Source organism: Monodon monoceros, unplaced genomic scaffold, assembly GCF_005190385.1.
Source record: "Monodon monoceros isolate NGI ecotype Baffin Bay Population unplaced genomic scaffold, NGI_Narwhal_1 Super_Scaffold_5, whole genome shotgun sequence".
In the NCBI taxonomy this organism is placed as follows: Eukaryota; Metazoa; Chordata; class Mammalia; order Artiodactyla; family Monodontidae; genus Monodon; species Monodon monoceros.
In genome coordinates, this window is record NW_021703782.1 from 21,065,687 (window position 1) to 21,089,480 (window position 23,794).

Consider the following 23,794-nt stretch of genomic DNA (forward strand, 5'->3'; position numbering starts at 1 on the left):
ATTTTAAAGCAACTGATAAGGATTTTTCTGAAAAGACATGAAACCTACTCTTTGTTATGTACAGTTCTTGAAGATAAGCCCAATAAACCTTATTTCTTATGATTAATTAAGGGCATGTCAAATATTTCTCATAGAAGGAATTTGTTTAAAACACAAAATTTGCTCAAATGAATAAATGGCCATAGCTGACCTTCAGTAATCCACAAAATGAAGATGAGGGCTAATACAGATTACAGAACAACAGTAACCATCTTTATTCACATGATAGTTTTAAATAAAAATGTTTTAATAGCTAATATTATAAAAATTTTAGTTTCAAATATTTAAACAACTGCTTTCTTTATTTCAACCTACTTGTTTGATTTGCTCCTTAAAACTGTTACAGATGTGCATTTCAAAGGCATACAGCATGCCAGAGTGAGCAGGGACTTAAAAGTCTGAACACCTGAGCTGTGAACCTGAAAGCTGAGTGACCATGCCACCTGTGACCTTGAGAAAACCACTTCACTTCTCTGAGAATCAGGACCTCTTCAATAAACAAAAACATTGCCCCCCTCATTGAGTTTTCAGGGAGATCTAGTGAGATAAGGCATGGGAAAATATTATGTGTTGTGAATATTATTAGTTGTGATGTTATTAGTCTTGGTAATATTAATAATTACATTTTAAACATGATATATTTAACTCCCACTAAAAACATCCGGTCTTGGTGGTAAATACAGACATGTTAATGTCCCACCTTGCTAGTCCTGAAATTAAAACAAAACAAAGCCTGCATGTAGCTCTGAGTAACCACCTTCACTTGGAGCACTTGACATGTTGACAACAATCAGTTTAGTGAGTTTACGGGAGGACAAAAAAATCAGTCATGCTGTTTGGATTTACCAAGATAAAGCAGCACGTCGCCTGTCTGAACTATACACTTTCTAGTGGGGTATTTTGATGTCACAAAGGCACAGGTCTGAAAAATGTCTTCCTTTTAAAAATTCTTAAAGATCTGCGAAATGTGTTTGTTCAATGCATAGACCTAAATCAGGAGAAATTAACTGTGGACATTATTACAACTGAATGCAATAAAAACTGAGTTGTATGATGTACAGTTGCCTGGAGGTTTTGATTCTTTTGATTACCTCCTGATGTTTTTTGTTTCTTTTTGAACTTTTGTGAATTTTTGCAGGTTTCAAAAGCTTAGGTGGGCATCAGAGGTACCACCCAGCAGTGGGATTTTAGGACGACCGTGAGGAAGGACAACAAAGCAGATATGTGTGCTTTTCCAAGGATATAATATTTCCTTTTATGAAGATCCAGCAAAAGATATAAGATAGTAGCTGTTGACTAAGGAAATATGAAGAAGGGAGGATTTTCTCTTTCACCTTCATCTACTCTTTTAACCCAGGAGTGTGAATGGTATTTCTATGTGTTGAAAATTGATTCGTCTCAGCAGTTTTATTAGTTCCAGAGCTTTATACACTGTCCAAGAGGCTGGGCCTTACAAATTATGTGGGACCATGTGCTCATTTTACACATGATTAAACTGAGGCTGCAGGATCATGTGACTTAGAAACCTGAGGGCCAAAAAGGATCCAGGATCTGTTCACCACTCTTAGCCCAGCCCTGCTATGCTCTGAGTCTCTGACTGTGCATAGTCAAGTTCAGTCAATACAAAGTCAGTATTTGAATTTTAATGAAACAAAAGTAAACAAAGACAACAAAACCCTGGAAGACCTGAGTCATATAGACTCAGAAAGGAAGTGGCAGGTGTGGTAGAAGGCCCAGGGCTTACCGTGTAACCTTTGCTCTAACGCCACGCCTTCCTGGAGCAGGCCACAGAACTAAGGACCGTTGTCCACATTCATACATTCAGAGGCTGTATCCTCCCAGCATCAGTGCCGCACCTGAAGAAGTCCAGGTGGAGATCTGGGCCGCTGACTGCTGGGCCAGCTGGAATTCTCATGCCATTTGCCAGGGGAGCTGCAGGGAGAATGTTGGCAGCTCTACTTAGTGCCATGGAGGGCTGGATGGACGGGCAACTTAGAACCTGCTGCCAAATGGCCCATTGCCTAGACTGACAACAACCTGTATCCCTCAGAGGAAAATAATGCATATCTTGATTAGTTTCAAATCTGGTCTAACCGAGCAAAAAGCAACCTTCCATTGGTCCTGGGGGAGAGCTTACATGATGGAGAATTGCATAATGATTTTGGGCAACCCAGCAGTGATGTTACAGTGAGGCCCAGCAGGCCAGCATCATGGGAAAGCAGCTGGGCTGGCCAAAGCCAGAACACAACCCACAGTGCAAGGCCCCATTGCTCACTCACGACGATTTCCCTTGGCTGATTTATTCTCTTTCTTACTCTGCAGGTTTCAATGGCTCCCCCTTGTAGTTTTGTGGGTAAATGAGATAGTGGATTTCTTTGTATGAGTTAGGTTTGGATTTTTATGTTTTGGACAGGAAAGTCTTTCTTTGCTCTTCTGATCAAAGAAAAGCTAGGTCTTCATCTATGAAAAGGTGTATTCCTGAAAAGCTTACAGTCAATCACATTAAAAGGAAAGATTATTTTTAATAATACTGGCTGACTCCTTACAGGGACTTGGAGTAAGTCTCCAGGAAGCTCCATTCTCAGGGAGAGAATCAGTCCTAATCATTTAGGTTACTCAGTTAGCTTTCTGTCTATTGAGTTTTCTTGAAGCAGGACATCCCCAAAGCATAACACTCTGAATCAGCAGTGACCTGCTCTAGGAGCCCTGCTCAGTTGTCCAGCAGAGGGAGGGCAAATGGACCAAAGCTGCTTCCAGGAGCCAGACACATCCTCACATGGGGGAAGCCTGAGGAGGGGGAGGCCTGGGGAGGGCAAGGCCAGTTGTATGAAGCAACATGGCCTCAGCAACCCCAAACAGACTTGCAACTAAACAACACACACGTTGACCGGCATGGCAGAAAGGATATTCCTATCTCCTGTGAAAACAGGCAAACAGCCAGTCACCCTCTGAGCTTTCTATTTGCAAGATCGCCATCCCAGCAAGGCTAGTTGGCACTTGGTGGAAATTCTCAGCGTTCAACCCACCATAACACCAAGAATCTCACCCCTAGCTGAGGCAGGTGGTGACCCAAGGGGAAGCCAGATGCCCTGAAAGGGGAGGGAATGCACTTGGACTCCTCACTTCAGAGGATTGCCACTGGGTTTACTCCCTCCAGAGGTTTTCATTGTTATTAAAAGAAAATAATGGTTAAACATAAAAATAAAAACAAAGCCTGCAGCACCTCAGCTGTTACCGCAGTACGTCGTATAGACATGCAGTATTAGTAACCTAGCACAATTTACCCTGTGGTTCTTTCATTCTGTGGGCATTTAACAAATATTTACTACATGCCGTGGAGACAGAGATAAAAAGATGTGGTGTCCTTCCACTGAGGAGTGTGCAGTCTAATGAGAAGAAAGACATTGAAAAATTTCAACACAATGTCAATGTGCTGTAATAAACACAAGGACAACAGGAATGCAGGGAGGGCAGGGGTGTCAGGAGAACTGCACAGTGGATGTGAGAGGGGACATGGTCTTGGGAAGACAAAAGGGGTCCCAGGAGCAGTAATGCTGGGAGCACACAGGGTTGCTCAGGAAACCATGGGCCTGGCGTGTTTCAGAACTAGGGCATAAAGGTGGCTGGGAGGTGGGAAGGTGCAAAAGGCAAGCAGATGTGGGTCCTGACGATGGAGTTTATGCAAGGGCTTTGAGTAGGCAATGCCAACACCATGCCAACCAGAACCCTCTGGTCCAGGGCTGGAAGGGGCGCAGGCAGCTACAGGGGAGGCAGAGTGCCCAGAAAGGAGGTTATTCTGAACAGGAAGGAAAGGTTTGGACCAGGGCCCTCATTCTGTCTAGAACTGCCCTGATCGCCAGACAGGGTACAAGAGACACAACTGTAATTGTACATTTTCTAGAAGCCACATTTAAAATGTAAAAAGAAACATGTGGAATTAATTTTTATGATAAAAGTCGTTTTAGCCAATATAGCCAGAATAGTATCATTTCAACATGTAATCAGTACCAAAAGAAACCCATTAATTAATTACTTTTCATTATTTTTGCTATACTAAGCCTTCAAAACTTGGTATGTATTTTATTCATACAGCACATCTCTTGGCACCGACCATATTTCAAGTGCTCAGTAACCACATGCTACTGGTGGCAGATTTGTGGGCCAGTTCTGGACTCTCCAACGTGAGTCAGAGATTCCCTATTTGGGCCATAATTGCTCTGAGTGCCATACTTGCTAATACTTCTTTCTCAAAAGATAGATCAAAATGAAACAGTTTCCACTGCCAAAAGGCATATAGCATTCCAAGACTTCCACTGCAAGCCACAGGACTAGGTGGATAGGAAAAGTCGTCTTAGAATAAGTACGCACTCCATAATTCTCTTTGATTTCCAAAGCTTGACGGGGAGAGGGTGCCTAGGACAATTTGCATTTTAATAAACACTGCCCCTTGCAAGACGATTCTCAACATCCTTAACGAATGCCTCCCAATAACAATAATTAACATCAGAAAGTGCTGTGCCAGCATTCACTAATGAATGCCCTCCCAGGCAGACCCTGTTTTGATTGACTTAAAGCAAAGTTTTTAAGTAACTCAACTGGCATGGGGCCATACAAGGAGTTGGGTTTATGTAACTTGTTTCCCAGAAAGAAAGCAGCTTAAGGAACTCATATCTGACCACAAGTGGGATTGGTATTAGAAGGAGGACTAGAGCACAGGATATCTTTGGCCAAGTTTTCGGTACTTAAGATCTCAGGAGGGGCACTTAGGTGTCCTTTTTAAAAGTGCTAAGCAGGCAGTGGGGACACTAGCAGCCTCACATGGATGTATTGGCTCTGCCACATCAGGTTCCTTGTCCCATGACTAATGCTTCACCCAGGCCAGGACACGTAAGTTTAGTTGAGGATTTGGCCATATCCAAGGGGTCCCTCCTCCCCTCAAGTCTTGGACCTGGCTTGCAGAATTTCTATCCGTAGCTCCATAAGGTCCTTGGCTCCTTTCCAATACTCAGTTTTGATGACAGTGTAGCGGGATTTGCATGCATACGATAACCTTCTTACCCATGCTACCATGGCCCTGCAGTAACTTTGGAAATAACAGTCGTGAGAGAAGCTTAGTCATGTTGACTGAACACGTATGTGCTAAGCACTGAACCAAATGCTTTGTGTGAATGAGCTCAGTAAGTCTACAACCCCATGAAGTCCACGTCCTCAATATTTTCATCATACAGAAATGAAAACCAAGGAAGATGAGTAACTTGCTCTGGTAGTTCAGTAAAACTTGCTAAAGCTGGCTGATTCCAGGGGGGGATCTTTAGTTTACTAGACTATACAGCCTCCTTCATTTAGCTGTGGTAAATCTCTTGTCTTGTATTGTTATGGGAAACATACACTGTGGCAGGCAGAATTCTAAAATGACCCTCAAGATTCCCACTCATTCATATGCACTTCCTGAATAATTCCCTCCTTGTAAGTGAGGGCAGAGCCTCTTAATATCATGGGGCAACATTCTCATGATTAGATTTCCGGTCAGTTGACTTTCAGTTAGTCAAAAGGGAAATTATTCAGGTGGACCTGACTTAAAGAGGTGAGCCTGAAAAAGGCTGGGCCCATCCTGAAAGAGAGATTCTGGGTATAAGAGAACCTATAGAAGGGACCACATGGAAAGGGCCTGAGGACATCCTGTAGGAGCTGAAAAGACCCCCAGCTGACAGCCAGCAAGAGAACAGAGACCTCCGTCCTACAACCACAAGGATCTGGATTCTTCCAACAGCCACATGAGCATGAAAGGGGACCCTGAGCTCCAGAAGGAACACAGACCAGGTGACAATTTGAGAGCAGCCTTGGGAGACCCTGAACAGATGATCCAACCTGCATTCCTGACCTATGGAAACTGAGATAAATATGTTTTTTTAAAAAATTATTTTATATTGGAGTATAGTTGATTAACAATGTTGTGTTAGTTTCAGGTGTATAGCAAAGTGATTTGGTTATACAGTTTCAGGTGTATAGCAAAGTGATTTGGTTATACATATACATGTATCTATTCATTTTTCAAGTTCTTTTCCCATTTAGGTTATTACAGAATATTGAGCAGTTGTTTTAAGCCTCTAGGTTTTCCTTTCCTTGTCTTGTATTACCTAGGACTTCCAGTACAATATTGACAATGAGTGGTGAGAGGGTTCATCCTTGCCTTTTTCCTGATCTTAGCAGGAAGGATTGAAGGTTCTCACCATTAAGCATGATGTTAGGTGTAGGTTTTCTGTGGATGACAAGGAAGTTTCCCATTTATTGCTATTTTGCTGAGAGTTTTTAGTATGGATGGGTGTTGGATTTTGTCATCTGCTTTTTCTTCATCTACTGTTGTGATTATGTGATTTTTCTTCTTTAGCCTGTTGATGCAGTGGATTACATTAATTGATTTTCAGCTGTTGAAACAGATTTGCACACATGGGATAAATTTCAGTTGGTCATGGTGTATATACCTTATACATCTCCTTATATTGGGTACAATTTGCTAACATTTGTAGAAAATTTTTGCATCTATGTTCATGAGAGATAATGGTCTGTGGTTTTGTTGTAATGTCTGGTTTTGGTATTGGAGTAATGCTAGTCCCAAAGAATGAATTAGGACATATTACTTCTCCTTCTATCTTCTGAAAGAGATGATAGAGAATTGGTATAATTTATTCCTTAAATATTTAGTAGAACTCACACTTAAATTCATCTGGACCTGGTTCTTTCTGTTTAGGAAGGTTATTAACTGTAGATTCAATTTCTTTAATAGATATAGGACTCTTTAAATTGTCTATTTCTTCATATATAAGTTTGTGAAATTGTATCCTTCAAGGAATTTGTCCATTTTATCAAGGCTATCAAATTTGTGGGCATAGAGTTACTCATAGTATTCTTTTATTATCCTTTTAAAACCCATGGCATCTTAATGATTTTTGATAATCGTAATTTATATCCTCTGTCTTTTTTCTTAGTTAGCCTTATAAATTTTATGGATATTTTCAAAGAACCATCCTTTGATTTTGTTGATTTTTCTCTACTGATTTCCTATTTTCAATTTCATTGATTTCTCCTCCCATTTTTGTTATTTATTTTATTCTGCTTACTTTGAATTTAATTTGCTCTTCTTTTTCTCATTTCCTAAAGTGGAAGCTTAGGTTGTTAATTTTAGAACTTCTTTTCTAATATATGCCTTCAATGCTATAAATTTCCCTATAGGCACTGCTTTTGCTACTTCCCACAAGTTTTGATAAGTTGTATTTTTATTTTCATTTTGTCAAAATATTTTAAAATTCCTCTTGAGTTTGTTTGATCCATGTGTTATTTAGAAGTATGCTGTTTAGTCTCAACATATTATTAGATTTTCCAGCTTTTTTTCTGTTATTAATTTCTACTTTAATGCCATTGTGGTCTGAGAACATAAATTGTATGATTTCTATTCATTTAAATTTGTTAAGGCATGTTTTATGGCCCAGACTGTGGTCTTTCTTGGTGAATGTTGCATGTAAGCTTGAGAAGAATATGTATTCTGCTGCTATGGGATGATGTAACTGATGTCTGCTTGCTGTATTAATCCCATTATGTAATGCCCCTCTTTATCTCTGACAACTTTCCTTGCTTTGCAGTCTGCTCTGTCTGAAATTAATACAGTCACTCACACTTTCTTTTGATCAGTGTTAGCGTGATATCTCTTCCTCCATTCCTTTACTTTTAATCCATATGTGTCTTTATCTTTAAAGTGAACTTCTTATAGACAAGGTATAGTTATACCATGTATTTTTATCCACTCTGACAATCTCTCTTTTAATGGAGCATTTTAATTATTGAAATTCAGTGTTATTATTTATATAGTTGGATTAATATTCACCATATTTATTACTATTATCTATTTGTTGCTCCTGTTCTTTGTTCCTATTTTTGTCTTCCACTCTTTTTCTTCCTTTTATGGTTTTAATTGAGTATCTTATATGATTCCATTTTCTCTCCTTTCTTAACATATCAGTTATACTTTTTTTAACTTCTTTTAGTGGTTGCTCTAGAGTTTCCAGTATATTTTTACAACTAATCCAAGTCCAGTTTCACTTCACTTCATGGGTAATGTGAGTATCTTATAACCACAAAATAATCTTAATTTCTTCTTCTTGTACTTAGTATCATTGCTGTCAGCCATTTCACTTATATGTAAGCATACATAAGCATATATACATATTTATAATATATATAATCAAATACATTATTGCTATAATCATCTTGAACAAGCTGTCATCTGTTTGTTAACAAACTTTTATCAATGAAGAATAAGAAAAATAAAAGTTTTTATTTAACCTTTACATATTCCTTCTTTGATGTTCTTCCCTTCTTTATGTAGGTCTGAGTTTCTGATCTAAATATTTTCCTTTTCTCTAAAGAACTTGTTTAAACATTTCTTGCAAGGCAGGTCTACTGGTAACAAATTCCCTCAATTTTTGTTTGTTTGAGAAAGTCTTTATTTCTCCTTAACTTTTGAAGAATAATTTCACCGGGTACAGAATTCTAGATGATTTTTTTCTCCCAACACTTTAGGTATTTTATGCCACTCTTTTCTTGCATGCATGGTTTCTGAGAAGTAAGATGTTATTCTTATATTTTCTCCTCAATAAGTGTAGCGCTTTTCCCCCTCTGGTTTCTTTCAGGTTATTTTTCCTGTAGTCTGAAAATAATACACCAAGGTATAGGTTTTTTTTTTTTTGGCATTTATCCTGATTGGTGTTTTCTGAGCTTCCTGTATCTGTGGTTTAGTGACTGACATTAATATTGGGAAATTCTCAGTCATTGCTTCAAATAATTCTATTCTTTTCCCTTTCTTCTACTTCGAGTGTTCCCATTATATGTATGTTCTAACTTTTGTAGTTATCCCGAAGTTCTTGTTCAGTAATTTTCAGTCATTTTTTTCTCTTTACTTTTTTGGCTTTGGAAGTTTCTATTGACATATCTTCAAGTGCAGACATTTTTTTCCTCAGCTGTGTCCAGTCTCTTAATAGATCCATCAAAGATATTCTTCATTTCTGTTACAGTGTTTTTGATCTCTGCATTTATTATTGATTCCTTCTAAGAATTTCCATGTCTCTGCTTTCAAAATAATTTTTTGGATGAATAATTTTAGATTCACAGAAAAGTTTCAAGGAGAAACACCCTATTTTGTTTGTCAAAACTAAGATTTATGCATTACCATTAACTACTGCCCAGACTGTGTTCAGTCTCTGTTCAGTATTCCTATTAATGTCCTTTTCTGTTCCAAGTTCCAAGACAGAGCACCACATCACATTTAGTCATCATGTCTCCTTACATCTGTGATTGTTTCTTACCCGTTCTTTATCTCTCACAACCTTGACAACTTTGAGAAGGTACTGGTCATATATTTTGTAGAATGGCCTTCAGGTGGGGTTTGTCTGATGTTTTTCTCATGACTAGACTATGTTTATGGGTTTGAGGAAAGAATATTACAGGGGTGAGGTGTCCTTCTCACCTCATCATATCAGGGGGTACATGACACCCACGTAATATCCCTGTTTATCTTAATCTCCATCATTTTCTTAGGGTATTTATAGAAAGGTTTTGTGCTAGATCAATTTTTAAGAATTCTGTGATCACATTCTCCTTTCTATGATTTTGGTGTCACTACAATTATTATGACTATTAAACTCATGAATCTAATTTCACCACTTGTCATTTCTATAAGGAACACATTTAAAATAGGACCATGAAATGTACATAATCAACCGATCCACCAGTTGACTTTGGAGCTCAGCCCCACAGTACGGTACATAGATTTGGGATAAATTGATACTACTAAAGGGAATGGCTAGCCAGACCTTGAATGAGATGTAGTTGCAATAAGGGTACTCAGTGTCTGAGTTTCCACAGTGCACCCACTGTGGCTACAGGGCTAGTGGACAGCCTGGTCTATGCATGAGCTGTCAGCAGTTAGCACTCCCTCAGCATATCTGACTATAGGTTTTACCCTTGATATAAGTCAGAAAAACACAGTGTTGGTCCCCAGTGAAACCCATATCTGCCATTTCTTGGCTCTTTTTTTCTCATCTAAGAAACTTCTTACATTTTAACCTCCTGTCACCCAGAACAGCTGGGCTTTCTTCCCCCTTTGCCGAATAAACAGTGCCTAATATTAATCATTTACTCAGTCTCAACTGAAATCAGGTTTATCTCTCACAAAGCCACATCTTAAACTGGAAAGTGAGACAATTTCAAGTAGCACAAAGCAGATGGGCATTTTAGGGGAATGAAGAGTCTTCTGGCTGACCTGTAGTCATCACTACCTTGGATGATACTGGACGCTAACGTGTAAGAAGTTGACAAGGCTGGTGGAGAGCCCTGACCTCTCTTGGGCCCTTGCATCTCCTGCAGATGTCTCCTAGCAGGCAACCAGGGGCTCAGGGACCCCATGACCCTGCCCAGCACACTGCACGGGATGGCACAAAACCCAAGATAACATTGGTCTCCTGCACTCATAGACCTCACCTGCTATTCAGTTTTGCCTTTTGCCACTGTGACTTGCTGGCCATGAACTCTCAATGACCCCAATCCTGGTCTTCAGGGGCCCGCTGATCTGCCTAGTCACAGGCTTCCTGAGCAACTCAGTGACTGGACCATGCCGAGATCCATCTTAATTATCCCTTCTGAGTCAGTGCAAAGCCTGGATGAGAAGCAATGTGCTTGGTTTGTTAGCCTAGTAGTACCTGCTCTTCCTTATTTTCTCTCCACTGTGCTGGTCAACAATGGCTGATGAGTCTTCCCCAGGTCAATGTGGCCAGGGGACTGCACCCTTGTGTGGATATCTTGCCCTACCGTTGGTTACACACAAGCTAACATATGTGCCACCCCTTGCAGGGCTCAGAAGGTTGGAACCATGCACTTGAACTGTGTGGTCCAATTACAGTTTATGGGGTTTATGTTTAAAAAGTCCTTTGACTTGGTTAGATTTGAGAATTTAGTAGGTTAAATGAATTTTTCGATGGTTTCAACCATCCTTGGTACTTCACCAAAATATGCCTTTGGCATTTTAATCCTCCCAACAAATTTGTCTTATTATTCAGTTATTGAAAAAAGAAAATTATATACTTGGTTCTCAGAAGTATTAATAAAATGCTATTACCCAGGGTCAGAAGAAGTCACTTTATTTTATGGAGAGGGAAAAAGGGCATAGCTAAATTCAAAGTTTTCTTGTTTCAACACAGAGCATAGGTAATGTAGAATTAAACAGGAACACAAAGAGCTACTTTTACACCTGTGTTCACAGCAGCCTTATTCATAATAACCAAAGGTAGAAGTACCTCGAGTGTCCGTCTATAGCTGGATAGATAAACACAATGTGGTCCATCCACCTAATAGAATATTATTCAGTATTAGAAAAAGGAGAAATTCTGGCACATGCTACAACATAGAATAACCTTGAGGACATTATGCTAAGTGAAATAAGTCAGTCACAAGAGGACAAATACCTTATAAGTCCATTTATATGAGGTCCCTAATGTAGTCAGATTCATAGAGACAGAAAGCAGAAGGGTGGTTGCCAGGGGCTGGGGGAGGGGGGATGAGGAGTTAGTGTTTACTGGGTCCAGAGTTTCAGCTTTGCAAGATGAAAAAATTCTGTAGATGGATGGTGGTGATGGTTGCACAACAATGTGAATGTACTTAAGGCCATTGAACTGTACACTTAAAAAATGGTTAAAATGGTAAATTTTATATATAATTTACTACCACAATTTTGAAGTAAATACTTTTTAAAAATTAAACACAGAAAAAATAATGGAGAATTAAAACAATTACCAGAAAGTGTAGCAATTCATCTAATAAACTGAGAAGACCCCCAGCTTAGAGGATAATCAGACCAGGAGCCCACTCCCTCAGGCCATGGCTGCAGCCCAGAGCCAGTCTGGGTGGCAGAGTTTAAAGCCTGGTTTGTCCGTCAGGGAGATGTGTCTAGACACAGCAACGGCTCAGCTAACCCACCAAGAGTTCCCATGATCTCTGCACCTAGTTCAGAACCTCTGTGTATACAAAACCATGAGGGGCCTTTAGTGGTGAGATCGTTGTGTGCTCACAAGGCCAAATACAGGCTCAGTTCCATGTAATTGGCCTCAAAGGCACAGAAGCCCCCAACAAAAGAGCTGAGGATGAATTCCTTGGGTGTTTATCATTTGAAAATTCACACACCCTGTTCTCCCTGCCCCTCGTGCACGGCTTTCCAGCAGTTACCATTCTGTGAGCTCATGGCCCCCAGGGGAGAGGCTACCACTGGGGCCAGTCCAGCCCTGGTGGCTGAGCAAAGGTCTTCAGGGGCACTTGTGGGCCCAGGGTGGGCACCAGCAGCATCAGGTACCCTGTGAGAGGCATGTGCTGGGTTTCCTCACTAGCTGCTTCCCAAAACTCTTTCTTTAAAGATATTATAGAAAGATAGATAATCTATATATATAAATATTTTATATATACATTTTATATTTTATAAATAAATAAATAAATATATATATATATCTTTGTTCCACTGCATTTGTTTAATTCTAATAAGAAAACTTTAAAAACTCACTAGCACTGAAGTCTTTCTTCCACTTGCACTGGAGTCACATTTCTGAGCTCACAGTACTTGATAAAGACCTTGAGCATTCAGGCCCCCTAGCATTGACTCTAGGAGCCTTTAGCATGCAGGCAGAAGTAAAACACAGTTGTGAATTGCAGGATATGGAAGATGTGGGATCTCAAAGTCACTTGTTTCATTTACAAACTGCTCTTACATTTTGGATCCCCAAATGCCTTCTTCTGACTTCTGTTCATAAATATGGGACCAGGGAAACCCCAAATCAAGATGCGTGCCTGAGAGTAGTCCCCTCGCAGGGTCGGATGCTTCCTTTTCAAGTCTGCCAGATTCACATAGAACTGATTTCTCCTCTTAGCAGACACTGAATCATGGGGTATCATTTAGTGAGGAGAAAATTATGACCGGGTGCTATCACAAAGTTAAGTGATTATGAAATTCATGGGATGTGTTTCAAGGACCCAGTGAGGGAGAATTTGCAAAAACAGGATGGCCAAGGAAAGCAGTGGAATCTACCTCTGGACATTTATAACTAGAAGAGTCAAATTGACTCTCACCTGCTCCACCCCTCCCCTCCTCTCACTTTCCTAGACCACTGGAAGCTTACAGGGAAGAAAAACAGAATATTCTAGGTTGATCTAGATAGTTCCTTGAGGGAAAGATGCAGGTTCTCAGTAAAAGAAACGTTAACAGACTGTAGACCATATTTTTCCCACCCACCTTTCCCTTTAAAAAGCATACATTTCTGAATCAGCCCTGGGTTCAAACCCTGCTGAGCAGCTGGGCAGTTTGGACAAGTTATTTACACTTTCTGGGCCTCTGTTTCCTTACCTATTAACTCAAGATAATATAGAATGAACTTGAGATTTGGAAATAAGGAAAGTGCCTGACAAATGATATACACTCAAATCATTTTTCTGATTCAGCTAATTTTTACTGAATTATTTAATTCAGTATCTACTTTGCACCTGGCTTTATGCCTGGCACTTTCACACCATCATCTTCTGAGGTTAAAGAGTCCCAAAAACATCATAAAGAAAAAAAGGGAGCTATGTCTGTACCAAGAAAGCTAGGAGATGATTAAAAATGCCCTTAGTAAACAAATTACAGTCCTTGTAGTTTTTTGCTCATTTGTTTTGTTCTGGTTTGTTTTCGTCAACATAACACTGCATGATGACTATGAATGAATGTGCTGCCCAACTGCCCCTCAGCCCGCAGACCTGTTGTTACTGTGGCAGGATTCACGTCGGGCTTCTATTCTGCTTCCCGCTCACTCACAGCTTGAAGTGTGGATGCTGCCGTAACAGCCCTGGGCAGCCCAGGCAGACCCTTCCATCCCAGGCAACTCTGCTCATCTTTCAGTTAATCAAAAGGGCAAGGCCAGCATTTTGGACAGTATATCAGGTGTCAACCACTGCCACCTAGATTCTGCTTTTCTGACTGATGTTAGCACCCACCTTCCTCTTTTCAGACTTCGGACTGTCTTCTGGGCTTGGGTTCACCCGCAGGTCTAGATCAGATGGTGTCTCTAGGTCTCTCCCATCTTTGCTTTCCGCCTGGGCACAGATACCCACCCTGTGGCATGCTGGGGTGTGAGACCCAGGCCACATGCAAGGTGGCCCAACATAGTTGGTGCCCACCCAAGGATAGCAGCCCCATCACCCCCTCCCAGACGGTTCAGATCCCCTCATCAGTGTGAGCCGACACACTTTGATCACCCTAAGAGATGTTTTTAAGCGCACACAGATATAAGATACTAATGTTGGAACTCCAGGCACCTCGGGAGCCTAATGACAAGGATATCTGATGGAAAGAGGGCTGTGTCAAGGCTTTTAAGACCATTCTATATGAGCTGTCAACTCCTTAGAAAGAAATCTCAGTAGACACCCAAAGGATTACAGACTCCTTCTCTGCTCTTGGCCTTTTTGGTCAGAAAGGACAGCAGAGTCTATGTCTGAAATGCCCCCTACCAGAGCTTTCTGGGTACTGACACCCTCATCTGCTGCCACAGCAGCTACTAGCCTCACCACAGGTTCCCTGCACACTTTCAGTTTCTTTGAACATGTCTCTAAACACAGGACTGGACATGCCCTTCTCCTCTTAAAGTCCTTCCATGGCTCCACTGTCTCAGAGTCCAGACTTCTTAGTGGAAGAAACCAGGCCTTCAAGGCTTGACTTCTGCTTGTGTCTGCAGCTCTCTTTTCCTCTGCAGCCAACTGGACCACCAGCTCCATTGTGAGAAACCACAGTGCTTCCCAAACACACCATGCTCTGGTCCATGTGTTTGTACAAGCCCTTCCACGGGCTTGGGACATCCTGACCCCTCCTGGGCATTTGCCCATCAGACTCCTCTTGGCTTGGAGACTTAACCCAGCTGCCCCTCCAGAGGAAGCCTAAGGGACCCTCACAAGTCCTTCTCCCGGTGCTCCCAGTGCAAATTTCCATCTCAGCCTTTATCATCATTCACATATTAAATGGAGGTTCCCTGATAAGACCTTGAGCTCCATGGGGACAGAAGTATGAGCTTTCATCTTTGTTTGAGCATAGCATAATACTGGCACATAAGACATATTGACCGAATAAAAGAAGGAGGGAAGGAAGGAAGGGGGAGGGAGGAAGAGAGGAAAAGAGGAATGGGGAGGAGGTATAGGGATAAAAGGAGAAATGGCAGATAGCATACGGATGGATAAAAGATGAATTTGGTACCTGAAGCTATAGTTGACAAATTTCCATTGTTAATAATAGGTTTTGGAGCCATTCTTTTTGCACATGTTCTAGACACAATGTTTGAAACCTGTCTAATTCTCCAATTCTCATCTAGGTACAAAACAAGACAGGAAAATCTACCAGTTCAGTTGCTGGTCCAATTTAACAAATTAATCCCCAATTCTAGAATGGAACACAGATCTCTTTAGTATTATCTTAGAACAACTTATGGTTGGTAGTTTTGGCTATTGAACTTGGTTTCTTAAATGAAGTGATGCTGACCTGCACAGGTGTCTTCCAGATAATCACACCCTCACTGAGACTATGTTCAGAAAAGAAAGGGAAAATTAGTGGCTTGTGCTCAAAGATTAAGCAAATTAACGCTACTTTGAAGATCAGGCCACATCTGTGAAAATTTTGGCAGTGCTGGTGTTCGTCCAGGAGAACAACCGCCTAATGTGCTGTGGGTTTATCTTTTGTGTAGCAATGCTGCCCCGGAATGAGTAGTCCTAATGGGTCAGCTGCATGACATTGCAAAATATGTTACCTGTGACCATGAAGTGGGAAATATGTTCCCACAGCAGTGGACTCTGCTCTCTTGTTTCTGCTAAAACCCAGGTCTCAAATTTAAGGTGCCAGAGTGAGAATGTGTGAGCCGACTTTTCTTATTTGACACTTCATCTTGGCAGTCAAGAAGGTTGACTTGGCAACTTTGATCAATAAAATCCTTTTGGGCCCAAAATAGAGGCTTCATCTTCCTCCTCTTATTTAGCCAGAGGGTGTAATTGTTGAAATGAACTGCAACAGGAGGGCCATGAGAAGGGAGAAATGTGGATTTGAAGCAGGGAGGAGGAATGGAGGGCTGTATGAGGGCTGTTTGAAAAGCACAATGAAGGGTATTTTCCAAATCTTAATCTTGCTTTAAGAGGCAAAGGGGCAGTGTCCTGATGCCCCACCTCTCCTTTCCTCACTCTGAGCCCAGCTCCTGCCACCCTATCTCTGTCTGGGCCCTGGTCCTGTGGCCCATATGGCAGCACCATGCCCAGCTACCATTCACTCAACTCCCCATCAGGATAGAAGAAGGTAGTGAGTGAGGCAAGGCATCACCCACTCAAGGCAGAATCTTCTAGGCTCAAATGAATAAAGTGGTTAAGGAAAAAAGCAATATCACTGGGAGAGAGATCTCCAGATGGGAATTTATTTCCCTCTGTTCCCTTAACTCCCATGGATTAAGTAAGTGGCCACGTTACACAACTTATCACTGGAACAGCCTTGTTCCAAACATGGAGAGGTCAGACATGTGAACCCAGGAGATTCACGTGGTCAGCTTTTACCCAAAGGATTTTCACAAGCCCCCAATACTAGAATGAAATAGAAATATAATCTGTCAAAGTTATATGAATCCAAAGGGAAAGGCAGCAGCCTAGGTCTCTGTCATGGGCCTCAACAGGCGACACCATATCAGCTTGTCTGAACACAGTGTACAGTCCTCATGATGACATGAAAGATCCCCTACCGATTTTGGCCCAGGCCTCACCAAGAACATAAAAGGAATGGTACCCACAACAAGAGGAAAAATGAATAAACATGAATCAAAGGTGATCGACAATGCCAGGCACACAGCAAGTGATCACTAAATGGGGAACCTATTATTAGAGTTATTGTAATTATCATTAGTAATCCAGGCACCACATGGAGAAGTATGCTTGTTTATGTATTGGGCTCCCATAACAAAATACCGTAGACTGGGTGGCTAAAACAACAGAAATTTATTTGTTTTTTCTGGAGGCTGGAAGGTAGGTTCCATTCTGAGGCCTCTTCCTTTGGCTTGTAGGCAACTGTCACTTCACTGTGAGTTCCCATGACCACATTTTTGTGTGCATGGAGAGAGCTCTCCAGGAGCTCTTCTTATATGGACATAAATCCTGTTGGATCAGGAGCCGCCCCCCCGCCCACAATTACCTCATTTAATCTTAACTACTTCTATAAAGATTCCATCTCCAGATTCAGTTGCAATGGGAGTTGGCTTCATCATATCAGTGGGGGCACACAAACATTCATTCCATACATGTAGGCACAGTCCAGGAGCACTAATCCAAGATTTTCTGATGATGGGCATCTTTGTCTATATGGTGATGTGTCATTCATGGCTTATCCCTGGGACTGAAGACCAACTAAGCATGCATTGTTAAAGAAAATCTGTCTTGTTCAGTAAAATCTTGGATACAATGGGATTCTGTGAAGGCTATCAACTGGATTTTGATTCCAGAACCATCTTTTAAACTTGTAAAAAATTATTAGGGAAAAATATGTGGGGAAAAATCTTTAGATGAACTCATGGGGCCCCTTTGGAGATCCAGATCACAGAGCATGTTTGTGGACATGACAGTCAGGTCTCGTTCTACCTGTAGGTGCCCTTGGGAGAGGGGGCATCTGGAGGACTGTCTGCCCACACATCCCAGCACTGAGCCCTTGTGACACTCAGTACCTTGTCATCCAAGCCTCATGTCCCCCACTCATTCAGTGTAAGTAGAAATCTCCCAGACAAGACAGAGCTGAATGAGATCTGCACTGGCTCTTTCTATAAATGTATCTTCAGGTTCTTATGTCTGTCTTCTTGAAAACATTTCACTCTTGCTTCTTGTTTATTTCCATCAAGGTTGTGTTTTTCTGGGAGTGAATGCGCAGAAACATTCTGTACTTTGTGTTTTGTTGTGATTGTTTGTTTTGTAAGTATAGCTCTCCTCAGCCTTAGCACACAGAGACCTCAAATGTGGAACTCCCTGCATGTCAGCCACTGTGAGTTCCCTAAGCATGAGGAAGGGAGCAACTCACTCAATTTCCCTTCTGACGTGGGCCCTGCAGGCAGGTTTAGATCGGCTCTAGTGCCAGCAGGAAGCACAGCTGGGAGCACGTGATACCAAGTGCTTCACCTTCAAGTCAGAATCCTTGACAGAAGAGTAACAGGACCACTTAGACCTTTCTGGAAATAATGTCCTTGGAGGAGATCCAGGAAGGACTCACAGTATATTCTACCACACAGTGTGTTCTCAGGTCATGAGATGTTTAGTCCGATCAGGTAGCCTTGTATGTTCTTAGAGGCTATTTCCACAACCTGATTAGGCCCTCAAGGAGCAACTTTTTCCTTCTTCCAAAGTATTTTTGTCTCCAGATTACTCTGGGCCTTGTTTTGATCCCACACGCCCACGATGACAGCCTGCTTTGTTGTCCTTCCCCATGGTCGTCCTAAAATCCCACTGCTGGGTGGCACATCTGATGCCCACCTAAGCTGCTGAAGCCTGCAAAAATTCACAAAAATGCAAAATGAAACAGAAAACATCAGGAGGTAATGAAAAGAATCAACACCTCCAGACAATTGTACATCATACAGCTCAGTTTTTATTACATTTAGTTGACTAATGTCCACAGTTAATTTCTCCTGATTTAGGTCTATGCCTTGAATAGACACATTATTGCAATTCTTTGAGAATTTTTAAGAGAAGCCTGCTGTTGATTTTCTTAAGCACTCACCAGATAACGGTGAATAACCTGACTGAATATGTTGCCAAGGAACAAACAAGAAACATGCCTAAAATAGAGGCTCTGGCAAAGGTCTGGGGCAGCGTGTACTGGTGAGAGGGGAGAGCTCACTTCTCAGAGGTGACTAACACCAAAGAGACAGCCGGTCCTTCCGCCTGGTGTGACCCAGTCACATTTCTCCTTTCCTGTGCAGAGAGCTCCAGTAGGCATATAATTTAACAAAAAAATCTTTTAATTCTGATTTTGGCAAGGAAAGAGAAACAAATTGCTAGAGCTGCCAACTTGTGAGGCAGGATGCACTCGGGCATGTTTATGTAACATTGGGATTCTCTGAGTCACATGGGACGTGAAAAACAGCCATGCTGTGCACTGCAGTGAGAATAACCTGAACAGCCCACACCAGGCGGGGTGCAAAGTTGCTGAGGCAGCAGCACTTGCAAAATAAGAAAGAACACAGCTGTCACTGTGAGAGGTGCCCTGAGGTCAGCAGCAGCGTCTCCCAGGACTGATTGTGAGACTTGGGGAAAGCGCCATAAGAAACCCCTTGGAAATGAAACCAAATTATCCTCATTACCCAGCATTAGCAAACGTATTTGGCCGCAGATTCTCTCCTTTTATTTTCTAAAACTCCTATGACGTCTTCTAAACTACAGTCCCAGGGTACATACGGGGGAATTCTAGCTTTGTACCCTTGGAATCCTAATACAAGAGTCAAGTTCTCACTGAGAAGGAACCCTGAGTTCTGAGTTCATCTGTGATTCTTTAAAAATGTAATTTGGGCTTCCCTGGTGGTGCGGTGGTTGAGAGTCCGCCTGCCGATGCAGGGGACACGGGTTCGTGCCCCGCTCTGGGAAGATCCCACATGCCGCAGAGTGGCTGGGCCCGTGAGCCATGGCCGCTGAGCCTGCATGTCCGGAGCCTGTGCTCCGCAACGGGAGAGGCCACAACAGTGAGAGGCCCACATACTGTTAAAAAAAAAAAAAAAAAAGTAATTTAACTCCTTTAAAAAGGAAAGAACTTAACACTTGAGGTTTATTTTGTTAGAGGGTGACAGTAGCACTTAGAAATGTGCATATTCCCCCACATATATTTTGATGTGGATGAAACAGGGCCTGTCCAGAGCAAGCCTTGTATTAGACACTAACCATTCCAGCAGCTGGTCTGACCCTCTGGGAGGCAGGTGCCAGGATGACATGCAGCACATTCCCCTGCACAGAGCCACAAACAATCCAGAAGGGCAGCCATCTACCCCAGCTCTCTGATGACACAGCTCTGGAGGCATTTCTGGGCAGGTTCCTGTACTAGTCACTGACTCCCCAATATCCCATGGAGAGTTGTCATTTTGTTGACCCTCTACATCCATTCCAGCCCCAAATGACTAGTTTAATCATGGATACCCAGTCTTCTTGTTGGTTACTGGTTGAGGAATGGACGTATGACCCAATTCTATCCGGTCAGATTGGAGAGATGTTCCCTTAGGGATATTTGTGGGTAGGATTTATGGCTTCTGTGGAGTTCCCTGGAAAAGAACCCAGAGATGTGATTTATTGAGGAATATTCTTGGGAACAACAACTATAAGAAAGTGAAGGATGCAGGACTGGGATGAAAGAAAAGTTCACTCAGGGAATGGTCTGCATGAAGACCTCTGCCAACTCAGTGGTCATTGTGGGACTGAGATGACCCCTCAGAAATCATCCCAAAAGGAAGTCAAGGACTGAGGCATTCTCCTCCTGCATCTGGTCCCACACGGTCACCACCTGCTATGAGACACATTTCCTAGAAGAATGCAGCTTTGAGCCATCAGCAACAGGACCGCCAGCAGCCAGGGGAAGGAGCACCTGAGTCCTGAAGGGGTTGTCTGGGCACCACACTGCCGTCTACTACAGTGTATCCCTGCACAGCTCAGAGTCGCCACCTTCGTGTCGTGAGTTCACTCCATGAGGAGCAGCTCCTCCAGTATTTTGCTTTGTCTTATTCACAGGGAAACACCAAAGAAAATTGGTGGAAGGGACCACAGCCCCAGCCACTGCAGCTTGTCTCCAGGCCATAATCAATATGTATCATCTCCGTCCCCCACTATCCATCCTAGCTTCTGCTCACTCTGGGCCATCACCTCTGCTGGTCCAGGGGTCACACCTCATGTGCTGACCCAGACCCTCCTCCTTGCGGGTCCAAGCTTCTGATAACCAAGCCCTTCTCAGACTATGGTTGCAACAGTGTCTGTCTATTTACCATCGAAATCAGGCAATTACCAACTGGACCACCTGGGTGTACACATCCTGTTCTCACTGTGTGAAGCATCCCTGCCTCTCAGACAATCAGGGTCAATGACCCTGTCAGGATGCCAACTCTTCATCTTGCCTCCTAGTTTCTTGGCACGAAGAAGTCAAAGTGACTGGACAATAAGCAAAGCTTAAGTTTAATAGGATCCTTGCTATGATCTCTGGTGAAAGCATCCCCTCTGGGAATAAGATCCCTAGATTCACAGAACCTAAAAGTGCTGAGCAGAGAAACACAAACTATTCCCCAAGTGGGAGTGATGGTAAGCAGGTACATACCTATTTCCACCCACTGGTTCCCAGACTTGTATTCCCAAGCACCATATTGGGGACCCAATACCATAAAATGATCATGCATCCTAGAAGATGGTACCTATCCCTGCAGAGTATGTTTCCAAGTTAGCACTACTGCTGGGCCTTCTCAAATTTTTTTTAATGATCCCATCAGGCCATAGGATTCTGGTTGATATGGTAAGCATTAAGATCAGAGGATCCCATGTCCATATGCCCACTGCCACCATACCTCTTTTACTGTAAAGTGGATCCCTTTGTCTTAAAACATGTAGGGCAATATTATCTGTAAGTCATCAGAGGCTGAGGCTTTACAAACAGAAAGGTCAAACCCTTAACTAGAATTTAAATCAATTTTAGTCAAGAAAAATTCCTTCCCTTTTTGGGTGGAAGGGATCCAATGTAATCAACTCACCACTAAATGCCTGTTTGGCCTATTGAGGGCTGCAGTGTTTTCAAGTATCAGGTTGGTGTTTTGGCAGTGACAGAAGCTAGGTCAGCCCTGGTTAGTGGAAGCCAATTCCATGAGGCTCATGCAGGAGCTCATTCCCACCACCACCGCTACTCTCCCTATGCACCCAGTATGCCAACACCAGGGTGGTCCATATCAGAGACTGGCTGATGCCAACTGGCCAATCCTCTGTCTAACTGGTCATTTATGCCCTTTATGTGACAAGTGCTCTTTGCTGGGTGTCAGCGCATGACTGAGTTTTTCCACACTTTATGACCACACCCACAGATCTGTACACTTGTCTACCCTCCAGACCTCCTCGTGCCCAGTCTTTGAAGCATTCTTTTGATGCTCCTCATCAAAAGCCAAGTCATAAAAATGGCTCATGATTCCATATATATTCTTATAAGCTATTTCTTTCTCTTCACAAGGTAAACTTCCAAGGAAACTACTCAAAATTCTGACCCCTGGGAGAATTGCCAATCACTACTATATCCCTGGGCTACCTCTGATGAGGTTGTAGAGTAGTAGCAGTCCATTCTGGCCTTGAATCCACAAACCAATCTATTGGTTTCTATTCATGAATCAAATCTTCTTCCTCCATCAGCTGAATCTCCCACTTGTGGTGGGTAGGAGCTGAGGGAGAGGTGTGGGTACAGCAGTTGGGGGTATCATGGGGACCTGCAATGCATCTTCATGCTGCTTACTTAGCTCTCCATTCAAGGCTGTGTCAATTTCCAGAAACTCCACCTTCATCTCATGGTGGAATGCTGTTTGGCCCACCCAACCACTGATGTGGTGAATCGGACAGAACCAAGTACTTGGTAGGCAGTGCTGACCACATGATAAGACACTCGACATCTACCAGAGCCATGCAGCATCTTAGGAGATGGTTTTTCAATGGCATATCATTCTCTGCAGTAAATGACATGATCTTGCTCCAGGACCCTAGGAGGTTTATTCCTTTCTCACCACAAGATGTCTTTTCCCACCACAAATACACCTACATGGAGATTTGTGTGGCACAAGCTCCAGGCCATTTGTGCCTCATCTTGGACCTGCTGCAGAGCTCTTTCCTGCTTTGGAACTCACTCAAAACTGGCAGCCTTTTGTGTCACTCAGTGTGTGGGTTAGAAATCATTCCCATATATGGCAACGCTTCCACCAGAATCCCTTGAGGACTATCAGACATTGTGCTTCCTTCTTAGTGCTGTAAAGTTAAAGAATCAATGATTTGCCTACTTTAAAGAGATCTCTTGGCATATCCCAGTCTGTCAGAGCCCTAAATATCTCACTCTGTGGTAAGCCTCTGAATCCTCACCAGGTTTATTTCCTCTTCTGCGGCACATGTGTCTCACCAAGGTTTCCAGCATATTTGTCACTTCTTGCTCATTCAGGCTGGTTAACAGGATGGTAATAATATAGTAGATCAATGCAAGGTCACAGAATGTTTTGTTGATCTTAGTCCCTCTAGACCAGGGGTCCCCAACCCCCCCAATCCTGGGCCGCACAGCAGGAGGTGAGTGGCGGATGAGCAAGCAAAGTTTCATCTGCTGCTCCCCATTGCTCACATTACCACCTGAACCATACCCCCACCTCATCTGTGGGAAAATTGTCTTCCACAAAACCGGTCCCTGGTGCCAAAAATGTTGGGGACCGCTGCTCTAGACTGTATGATGACTGAGGGAGGGAAAGCTAACGCAGCCACGGGGCAACATTGTTTATGTGTCCTATTGTTCACCCCACTTGAATGAAAATCGCTTCTGATCTTCCTTCGTAATAGGAACGGAAAAGAATGCATTCATCAGAACAATGGCTGCGTACTCTGTACCTGAGTCCATTTTAATCTGCTCTAGAAAAGATACTAAATTTGGCACAGGGGTTTC